We start from the raw sequence: 11570 nt of genomic DNA, 5'->3' as shown, positions 1-11570 counted from the left end.
CCTAGTGGCAACAGCACATCCACAACCTTAGAACTTTCCGTCACTGTCCCAGATTTAATGGAGGCATGAACCCACTATCGAGCATAAATACTCCCTCTTGGAGTTAAGAGTAAAAACTTGGCCGGAGCCTCTACTAATAACGGAGAGCATGCAAGATCATAAACAACACATAGGTAATAGATTGATAATCAACATAACATAGTATTCTCTATCCATCGGATCCCAACAAACACAACATATAGCATTACAGATAGATGATCTTGATCATGTTAGGCAGCTCAAAAGATCCGACAATGAAGCACATAAGGAGAAGACGACCATCTAGCTACTGCTATGGACCCATAGTCCAGGGGTGAACTACTCACTCATCACTCCGGAGGCGACCATGGCGGTGAAGAGTCCTCCGGGAGATGATTCCCCTCTCCGGCAGGGTGCCGGAGGCGATCTCTGAATCCCCCGAGATGGGATTGGCGGCGGCGGCGTCTCGATAAGGTTTTCCGTATCGTGGCTCTCGGTGCGGGGGTTTCGCGACGAAGACTATATGTAGGCGGAAGGGCAGCCTCGGAGGGGTCACGGGGGCCCCACACGCTAGGGCCGCGCGGGCCCCCCCGGGCCGCGCCGCCCTAGTGTGGCGGCGCCCGTGGCCCCACTTCGTCTTCTCTTCGGTCTTCCGGAAGCTTCGTGGCAAAATAGGCCCCCGGGCGTTGATTTTGTCCAATTCCGAGAATATTTCCTTACTAGGATTTCGAAACCAAAAACAGCGAAAACAACAGAATCGGCTCTTCGGCATCTCGTTAATAGGTTAGTGCCGGAAAATGCATAAATATGACATAAAGTATGCATAAAACATGTAGATATCATCAACAATGTGGCATGGAACATAAGAAATTATCGATACGTCGGAGACGTATCACCTCTACCTCCCTGAGTTCGATAAACCTTGGGTGATTCACTTAAGGGAAACTTGCTGCTGTTCTACAAACCTCTGCTCTTGGAGGCCCAACACTGTCTACAGGAATAGAAGCATGCGTAGACATCACCGCTCCCCTACCCGTCCCCTTCTCCTCCTTCTCCTCCTCTCCGACGCGCCTTACCACCATGCGTCGCCGCCGCTCGCCATCCCCGTCCCCTTCTCCTCCTCTCCGCCATATCCAGAACATCTCCATCTCCACACCAAGTCTGGATCCGTGAGAAAGATTCAATTTTTTCGACATTTTTCACGGATCCGGTGGCGATGATGCGAGATCAGGTGGCGGCTGCCTCGAATCGCCCTTGGTTGGAGTCAGGTGCTTCTTCAGTGGCGACGAGACCGCCCCTTCTTCGGCTTCCTCGTGGCGGTCCTCGAGGAGGAGCGCTTCGCCATTGGCGTCTCCATGCTCTACTACACGGTCGCCGCCAGGGACCTGCACCCGTCCGCCTCCCTGCCCTCCTGGATGTACTTCACCGGCTACGTCGTCGCCGGCTCCAAGGCTTTCGTGCCGGTCGTCCCCAGGGACTCCTTCGGCAATGACATCCTGCGTGAAGCCAACGGCATGCCGCCTGGTGATGTGTACTTCAGGGTTTCGGGGTCCTACCTGAACGAAATGGCCGTCGAGTTCTTGGATTTTCAGTACAATGGCTGGACAGCAGACGGGCGCCTCAGCCTCGAGTTCGTGCCCATTCTTGCCGGGGACTTCTTGGTCCAGGTTTATGGGGATAACAGGCCGCTGCGTGATTCACCATTTGCTCACAGTGAAGCCAGGTTAGTCCTCTTAATCTCTTATCAACGCTTCATACATCAAACCAAATGCATAATTGTTGTTTACGGATGAATCATGTGTCTCAGCATGTTAAACCACACTTCTAGGATAATGTTATGCTAGTACGGAGAGAACATCAACCGCAGTGAAGTTAGTGAGGCATGATAATTCTGATTTTTTTTAAAAAAAATCACTCCACACTATCTAAAATTCTAAATGTAGCCTACATTATGAGTTCCCATTGTTCTGTTTACAGTTCGTAGAGAATGGAAACCACCTTTTCTTGCCATCCCTCAAAGGCTCAAACACACAGTTCGTATAGAATGAACATGCTAGTGTTGGCTTAATTAATTGGTGCTTTTGGAATGTCTTACTAGTACATGTGGTGTGAGATTTCATTATCATAGTCCTTCGTTAAGGGTCCTTATGAGTTATGCCCCACTTACAATGTCTAAAATGATTTTTACATTCCAAGTTGAGCTTCTTCAGTTTTAGTTCATGCCCAAGATGATCAATGTCACACTTTACAAGTTTGTTGTGTATTGATGATTCTTACGGTGCTCAAACGGTTTGACATTTATAGTATGAAACAAAGAAATGCACCTGTTCAGTGTTTTTCGTCCTCATTTTCCTCATTTTTAATAGATTCAACTGAAATTTCCAGCTAGCAAGTTAGTTAACTAATGGCTGTAGATGAATTGTTGTAGATGATCCATAAATAACTTAAAACTACGGAGTATTGTATAACTTAAGACTACTCAAGATGTTGCTTGTGCTGCTTCTGCTTCTGCTTTTTTCTTTTGCTCTTGCTTCTGCCTCTTCTATCAACTGCTTAAGCTTCTTTGCTTTTGCTTCTTTGCTGATTGTGCTATTCTCAATAGCTTGTGCTTCTTCTATAATTTTTAATGTATCTGCAACTAGATCAGCCTTGCAAGTAAGAAAGATAGGGAGTCTTCCTTCCTTTATCCGTTTATCTTTTAGAAAGCTTTTAGCTAGCTTATCCACATCATAGTTCTCAAATTCTTCCTGCACAGCTTCAATCAGTTCTCTAATATTTTTAGGCGCTCTGCAGTCGGTGAGAGATTGAATAGACCGAAAGAAGTATAGATCTAGAATGTTCATACCATGACTATTAGGTGGTTGTTGCAGTAACACAATGTTCAGGTCAGTTTGTGCAACAAATTATAGGAAAACAGGGTCGTTAGGCTTGATGTGTGGGGTGTCATTGTCTTGTTGTATATAGATAGTTCTCCCTGCTTCCTCATCTGGCCACTTGTCTAGTATAGCAGGGATTACTTTATTGCACATGAAATCTCTCATTACATCTATGTTAACTTTCATTGATTTGAGTTCAAGAGTACCATTTTCCCTGTTTTCGCTTCTTCTAACCGCTGCAGTTTCAATGACAAATGGCCATGTGCCTATTTTTCCATCAAAAGTGCAAACCTTTATTCCATCAACAATGGCAAACCTTGGCTTAGCCACGGCAGTTAAAAAATAACCTTCCCTATATTGTTCTTATTATGCACTGTCTGATATGGGGTAGGCTCTCTAGGGACTAGATAGTACACATTGTTTTTCTGTGTCAAGTCAAACCATTTTTCGTCGATATGGACAAAATTGTCCATTTCCTTGAAGAAAACACTCATATATGTCATTGTGCACTCTTGGAGCATAAACATACAGAACTTCAGCCTTTCAATTCTGTTAGCTGGCTTTAGAGCTGGCTTCAAAGTGTTTGAGCAGCGATTTAGTTCACCCCATTCTAACCTTATTTGCAAGGTTGTTCGGCTAACATTGAATTTCCTTGCTAGAGCTCTGACTGTTTTTCTTCTATTCAATGGGATTGAGGTTACCCTGGAGAGCTCTAGATCTTTCGTCCAACTTTGCCTTTTTTCTTCGATGAAACATCTACTTCTTGACCTGCTGCAATTTGTTGTCGTGCTTCTTTCCAGATTTTTCAACTATACTTAGACTTGTCTTTAATAGACTAGCAACAAGCTCCTTGACTTTTTTATCCACCTTTCCATCTCTGGTATGTATAAATTGCATTGCAAAGTAAGCTCCAAATCTTGCTTGGTCTGATAGGTCTTTTTCCAGATGGCTGCCCAACACCTCCTGCATCGTTGACTACATGGCCATTATCTTCTTTGAGTACTCCCACTTCAACCATGATGGAACTGCATGACAAGAAGAACAGATAAGTACTCCCTCCGCTCCGGAATATGCTTGTGCAAATCTGATGATGATGCTTGTGCTTATGCAAATATGATGATGATGTTTGTGCTTGTAAGAACTATGCTTGCAAATCTGCTGATGTTTGTGCTTATGCTTGCTTGCAATATTTGAGTTACTTAATTCTTAGTCTTAGTTTCTTGTGCTGAAATTGTTATACTCCATGAAAGTAAATTTGCTCTATTGTTGTGAAGGCTTATCGGTACTTGGTTAATAACTTTTCCCCCGTCTAGCTCTCGCCCTGCTACAGTTCTTGGTCGCCTTCCTCCTCTTACCGGGCCGATCCAAGGCCTCTCCGCCGGAATAGCCGGCCGGAGTAGGTTGCGGTGACGCGCCGGAGTAGCTAGGGTAGGTTCTACCTTAGGATTCTTGTTGTTTTTCGGCTCTATGCCGTGTTCTGGGCGTATGCCCCGTAGTGGTGGTGGTGACCTGGATCCACGCCAGATCCAGTGCCTTGTAGGGCTGGTCCTGCTGCTCGTGCTCCTATGGCTGGAGGACGGCGGAAGGAGGAGCAGAGCCACCATCCTCAATAAATCGGCGGTGGATCTCTGCTGGCGCTGTGGAGGCCAAGATGAGATCTTTCTCCTGGCCGGCCGCGGCGGCGAGGAGGAGAAAGGCGAGATCTTGGTATTTCTTGTTGCGGCCCTTCTCTCGGCCGGCCTTGGAGGCGAGGGAGAGCGGGGATGCGGAAGATATCTCTCTGCTCCGACAAGATCCAGGTTCGTCCAGCTCTGCTGTTGGATGGGGTCGATCTGCATCTTCTTCCTCTCTCTGTCTCGCCATGGAGGTGCTGGGAGGAGAGGAGAATTTGCTGCGGTCGCCATCTGGGGCAGGCTGTTGCCTGAAGGGTGCTATCTTCACGAGCTCAACCACACGGGAGCCATCTGGGCTCCTGTGATCTTCTGCCGGCAAGGCGGCGAATTTACAACCTCCGATGAGGAGGCCATGATCTGTCCCCGTCGCGGGTGCTCGAAGCCTCTCCCCTGCGAAGTGATTCGTTCCCCGCAGGAGGGTGGTGGACCGCGGCAGCGGATTTTCGTCGGAAGGGGGCTCCCGAGCAGCTGGCCCTTGCTCCTCGGCGGCGACGCCTGGAGGACGCCGGTGATTGGTGGTGGAGGCATCCAGGGACCTGATCGCGTTTCTAATTTTTGTCTCAGGGGGCTTGTTGTAATTTCTGGAGGGCCTTTCTTCAATTTGTGGTTTCTCTGTGCAATAGATGTCATAGGACCTCCTTGTAAATTGTACCTGCCACGTGTGATATAATGGAACCTCTGGGGCCTTCTAGGCCCTTATCTTGTTCAAAAAAAAAAACTTGGTTAATACAAGATGAGTGGATGTTTAAGATGGCGTCGTCGTCTTCCATCCGCGCCATCCCGCACAAGCTCAACCTCATGGTATGTTTCCTAACCTGATACTGTGTTTATTCATGCTTGTTTTGGTCAACTGAAATTTGCTTGTGTACTCCATATTTTCCCTTGTGATGGAGTACTGAACTGCTGTAGATAAATTGTGTTAAGCTGAATTTTGTGAAACTTAACTGAAAATTGATTAAAAACAAAGATGCTTGTTCTACTCCCCCAACAAACAAAGAATAAGCAACACAGTTTCTTTGATAATTTGCATGAGTGCCTTTTCCTACTAAACTCTGATATTATGTCATGGAGTTTATAGGGGTTTACGTTTTTAGGCTGGCTTTAGTATATGTTGTCTGACCATTTTAGTGTACCTATTCGTCTCTTCTCTGCCCGTTTCAGACAAATAGAATATGAATCAAGACAGTTTCAGATCAGTGGTTTGCTTATCAGTGGTTTCAATTTTTATAACCGTACCTTGTGCAGCTCTGTTCATTGGCTTCACATTTTTCTTAATTTGGAAAGGTTGATGCTACCATGTACAGTACTGGCTCAGCGTACTGCTTACACTACACATTTTAATCTACACCAATACTGCCTCTGCTTGCTGCTTACACTACAGAAACTGAACAATGCATGAGTGTCTTTGATAATTTCCATGAGTTATACACACAATTTTTAATGACTGAACCAGATTTCTATACTTTACACTACGGTGAGCAATATGTTTTGTAGCAGTACAAAATTCCTTTATAAGATTTGAATTGGTAACCATGTGGCACTTGCAATGATCAGAATATAACCTTAACGAGTTGCCACTGCCGAATGAAGATGAGCTGCCATTGCCGGATGAAGATGAGCTGCCGCTGCCGGATGAAGAAGAGATGGCGCTACCGGATGAAGACGAGCTGCCGCTGCCAGATGAAGACGAGTTGCCGCTGTCGGATGAAGGAGCGTGGCGAGCAGCGTGGCGAACTGGAGGCTGGCGAGCTTGAATAAGGGGAGGCGGGCGGCGGAGCCAATCTGAGGCAAGCGGTTCTCCAGGAGGGTGCCGACGAGGAGGAGGCAGAGGCGGGTGGCGGAGCTGTCGCTTCGGCAGCTGTCGAGCAGGAGGGGCCCGAGGAGAAGTAGGTGGAGGAGGTTGTCGAGCGAGAGGGGGCCGAGGAGAAGCAGGCGGAGGCGGGTGGCGGTGCTGCCGCTCCAGCAGCTGTCTAGCAGGAGGTGGGCGAGGAGAACCAGGCGGAGGCGCGTGGTGGAGCTGCCGCTCCAGCAGCTGTCGAGCAGGAGCTGGGCGAGGAGAACCAGGCGGAGGTGCCTGGTGGAGCAGCCGCTCCAGCAGCTGTCGAGCAGGAGGTGGGCGAGGAGAACCAGGCGGAGGTGCCTGGTGGAGCTGCCGCTCCAGCAGCTGTCGAGCAGGAGCTGCGCGAGGAGAACCAGGCACAGGTGCGTGGTGGAGCTGCCGCTCCAGCAGGGTGGAGAGCATGCCGCTGCTCCGGAGGCGTTGGATCGATTGATCGATCCAGCTGACCAGTACTAGGATCGATCGATCGATTCCTGGGCGGAGAATGGATTCGGGTCTGACCGATCAGATCTGAGAGTTTTTTTTTATCTCCACTAATATAAAAAGGGAGAGAGAGGCAGATCCAATACATCTCAGCCGTCTAATCAGGTCAAACCAGTGGTCTAGATCGCTTCAATGTTGAACAGCAAACGCGTTGAGCGCATCGCAACGCGTCTAATCCGTGTATTTATGCCTAGGCCTAACCTCCTCTCAACCCGCACGACCCTGAAGAAAATCGTGCGCCAACTTTTACGGGCTGCCCCCCCACCCCCACAACGTATCCCCGATCTCCCAAACTACCCAAGCATCGATCCGCCACCATCTCTCTGAGAACCACGCTGAGGCCGAGGCGGGCGACCTTCAAGGTCGATCTTCTGCTGGTGGCGATCTCTCTATCCCTTCTACCACTGGACCTTGCAGACCCTCCTCTAAAAAGAATGATAACGCTGAGGTACTGTTGCCTCTTGCTGGTGGCGATCTCTATCGTTGCATTCTGCTATTGCAGTTCCGATGGCTGTGATGCTTCTTTTGACTCTTGGAAGGATGACCTCCGGATCCAGCGATGGTGTCTGTATCCCAAGAGAATGCGACGATGCGCTACTGTTGCCTCTTGGTCAAATTCACTTCTGTGCTGCCAGCGGTCATCTCAGGTGGAACGATCAGGTACATACCATATTCTTCTTATACAAATTCTAATTCTAATTCTAATGTATTGCCTTAATGTTCAGACTTTTCTTTTGTGGCACTTCAAGCGAATAAGATGATCGGAACTACAACAACAACTCACATCTACTTAAGCATTTTTTTTTGTGGCACTTGAAGCAATATATAATTGAATATTTTTTATTTCTGAATGTTGAGTTGACCTAACAGGATCTGTGATATATTATTTTTGTCATGTGAAAGGTGAATGGCATAAGATTGTAGATGTGGTTTTCGGTGTATGCATGCAATACATATCAGAAAAAAAATGTGGGATCACTAAAGTTGTAGATGTGGTTTTCGGTGTATGCATGCAATACATATCAGAAAAAAAATGTGCCTCGGTTTTTTGTGCAGCGATAGCATACAAAGAGTACATATGAATTGAATTGTCATTTACCTCCTCAACACATATTGTCGGTAAATTTCTGCAGTTCATTGTATCTTCTAGGTATATTCATTTCAGCTAAATGGATTTCTACACATTGTATCTTGCAAGTACATTTTTCAGCTAAACGGGGCACCCCTGTTTTGTAGCTCATTATTTTGTGATACTTGTAGATTATGTTTCTGGAAGTATAATACACCTTTGTTTGTGTTCTTTTTCGCAGGAACCTATACCACTCTGTGGCATTTCTTGTTGTTGAGGATGGTCGAGAGCCTCCAGTACTAGCTTGAGTTGGCATTCTGTGAGGATTGAAGAACATGCAAGAAAGTGCCTTGCACTATGTGAACCTGCCAAAGGTGTGTTGTTCAAGGCCTTATTACAATAAGAATATATGTCATCCTCGGAAATTCATTGTCCGTACACCTGTACGCACAGGTTACATGATCATATCTAACAGATTAATTGTTCAAGAGAAGGCTGATATGCTAGAAACCTCCCTGCTGCATATATTTAATCTCAATATTTCCTTTTTTTTAGGCAGATTAATCTCAATGTTTCCTCTTTGCATGTATTACCTATGCCATTTGTTTTTCCGGATGTTGATGTGCTGGGAAGCATTTCTCATGCTTCTGAAGTTGTCAAGTTTACCTTGCAATTTACCTATACACCGTCTTGCCGCCAGCTCCATCGGCCGGTGGACACATATATCTATATCCGATGCAAATGCTGAAGCTATGGAATATGGGAGCAGGTGAGCACTCATGTCGCTTCGCTGATTACCAGCTTTAATTCCTCCCACTATGAGATTCTTACATAACTTTGTTGTCAGTTGAGATCCAATGATTTTTATGAGACTCCATGTTTGCGACTACATACAAAAACATAATGCACATATAGACAGAAAGGGAACCTGCAGTATAAATATTTCTATATTTGATAGTACATTTAAAGTAGAATAGCCATCATAACATGCGGCAAAATGTAGGCCGAGGAGAGGCGGATTCATAAAATGCATCTGGCACCAGCCACATACTTGTCACACAGTCAGGCCATCTACCGAAAACGGCAGGCTCGGCTCTGACCGCCAGGTCCTAGGCGGCCGCTGGAGGTGCCCTAACCCCAGACTCCAAAGAACTTGCATCAACAACCTTTCTGAATCTTTTATTCCTGGCGTACACCGAGACCACTGCTTCACTGGACTCCAAAGAACTTGCATCAACAACCTTTCTGTACCGAGTAATTTACTTATGTCGTAATGGGCTTATCGAACCAAGTTATATTAGAATAGTCTTTGTGCCTCTAAGCTACTACTACTTCTAGACTATAAGCACTACCAAAAGGAAAAAAATCCAACTGCAAATATGTCTTGTACCATTGTGTTCTGATGCTGGTTGGGGATATGGAATTGAATTTGATAGCAAAAAATGACTTATTAAGTGTAGATATTGGGAGAAACAAAGTCTTGTATGTAAACTTATAACCCACAATTTTAACCAAGGAGCTTTGATAAATATGTTCACTTCTACAAAATAGAGGAGCAACACATAATTAAAATCACATTTGGCTAGATTGTTAAAAGGAATGTTCTAGATAGTATTGATATAGATCCGTCCTTCCTGATCTTTTTTAAGCCATGTTATAGGGATTTCTAGATTGACGAGAACATATTATATGGTTGACATGTTCGGTTTAGCAGAGAGTGCATGACCATATTGTGTCCTACGGATAATTGAGCACCATAAGCATAGGCAAGTTTACATACAATCTTGTGTGCTCTGCTAGAACTGTGGTCATAAAAGTTGCAAAATTGTTGTGACACTTAAAGTGCAATAAATAAAAACTACTGGTTCTACAGTAAAATGCAAGTCTATATTACACAATAATGAATTCCGGTATAATGTTTCTGATTAGAACTTCTATATTTTCAAGTAAGTGTATTCTGACTAGCAGATATCCTACAAAATTTCATTTCTTCACTCAAGATTTTGCGTAAGTTCTTTGTTTTGCTGATTGATTAATCAGGTGATATAGTTTCCTTGCTGCTCGGGTTGCAAGGAGGCTAATGATTCATGCACCAAATTACTTGTTGTGCTGGCATGTTGTCTTTGCCCTTGCAATACCATTTCAGGTGAAACGCTACACATACAACAGAAACATATATGTTCTTCTTGGTGCAAGTCTTTTCTAATGTCTATGCAAGTCTATGCAAGTCTTTTCTTTCTTCATAGTTGTATTAGTTCTGCTTTTGGCAGTGGTCCTTGCGCCTAAGTATGCCTTTGTCTATTAATTCTACATTCACTATGATTATTTATGCAAAAAAAAACCTCATGAGATGGCATCCCTTCCGTATGATGCTTTCGGATATTATAAGATTAATGAAAAATTTGCAGGATGTATGATATCTGATAAAACTTATTTTGTCAATCAGCATACAATGTACGATGATGGGTTTGTTTTTCTTAATCATTTCCAGGTTGTTAGCGTGACACGAAGAACTAAAAATAACTACATTTTGGCAGTTTGTGATTAAAAAAAGTATTTGAAGGGCCTACAGGCCTTGCCACATCTTTGCACCCCTCCTACAATTTATCAGGCATATTTTTGGATAATTGAACTTGACTAAGAAAGAAAGGTATTGGGAGAAACATACAAGAAAGATTGTAAGTTGGTCTCCTACACCTTTGGATCCCATGTTATTGTTCTTTAAGCATACCACTCTTTAGATTAATGAACTATGTGAGTTTAAATTGTATTTAATATGAAGACACCACTGTACAAAATCTTACATCAGCTAGGTTTCGAGGGGTAAAAATTAAATGTACTGCTATTTTTTATATCTAATATTAGGGAGCTTTATCGTTGATTCCTTTATGTTATGGTTTGGTAATTTAAGTATAATGTCAGTTGTGCGCTCTAGATTTTTTTAAAATTCTGCTATTTGGTTCAAATTTTCAGAACAACTTGTTGCCTTTCAGTTCATCATTCCAGCAGTTTCTTGGATAACCATTGCATGTGCTAAAATAGCCAATATTACCACCTCCTATAGAGGAGGAAGATTAGGATTCTACTCATACGCATTTTTTGACTTGTCAAAGGGTTATTGTTTATGTAAGGATGAGAGTTTTGACATCCATTCTTTTTTAACAAACTTTGTCATTGATTCAGATAACATTAACTTCTCAATTACATGGTTTCTCCTCCTTAAAGAAGGAAATGGTGTCATTTTCAAGATACAAAGTTCAATGAATAATCAAATGAAAATTATTTATTTAACTTTGACAAAAGTGTATTTCAAGGTTTAGCTTGGTATGTTGTGAAGGAGTAATTTCAGCTTTGCAAGTGTTATTTTCAAGTCGTCAATTTTATTTTAGTTTTCACATGGACAATATTTGATCTAAATTATGTTAGTTCATTTGTGACAAGATTGTGTTAGTTGTTTAATGAGACGTGCATGTTGCACGTGCACCCTTACTAGTGTTTTGAAATATGCAGGATTGGATGTAAAATAACATTTGTGAAACGTTTTTCTCCCCCAAGTTAATTAAAAAGGACGGAGGGAGTAGTTCTATCTGGATTCAGGATACTACTTTTAT

The sequence above is a fragment of the Lolium rigidum genome, chromosome 1, assembly GCF_022539505.1.
Source record: "Lolium rigidum isolate FL_2022 chromosome 1, APGP_CSIRO_Lrig_0.1, whole genome shotgun sequence".
In the NCBI taxonomy this organism is placed as follows: Eukaryota; Viridiplantae; Streptophyta; class Magnoliopsida; order Poales; family Poaceae; genus Lolium; species Lolium rigidum.
This window is presented reverse-complemented; position numbering follows the sequence as displayed.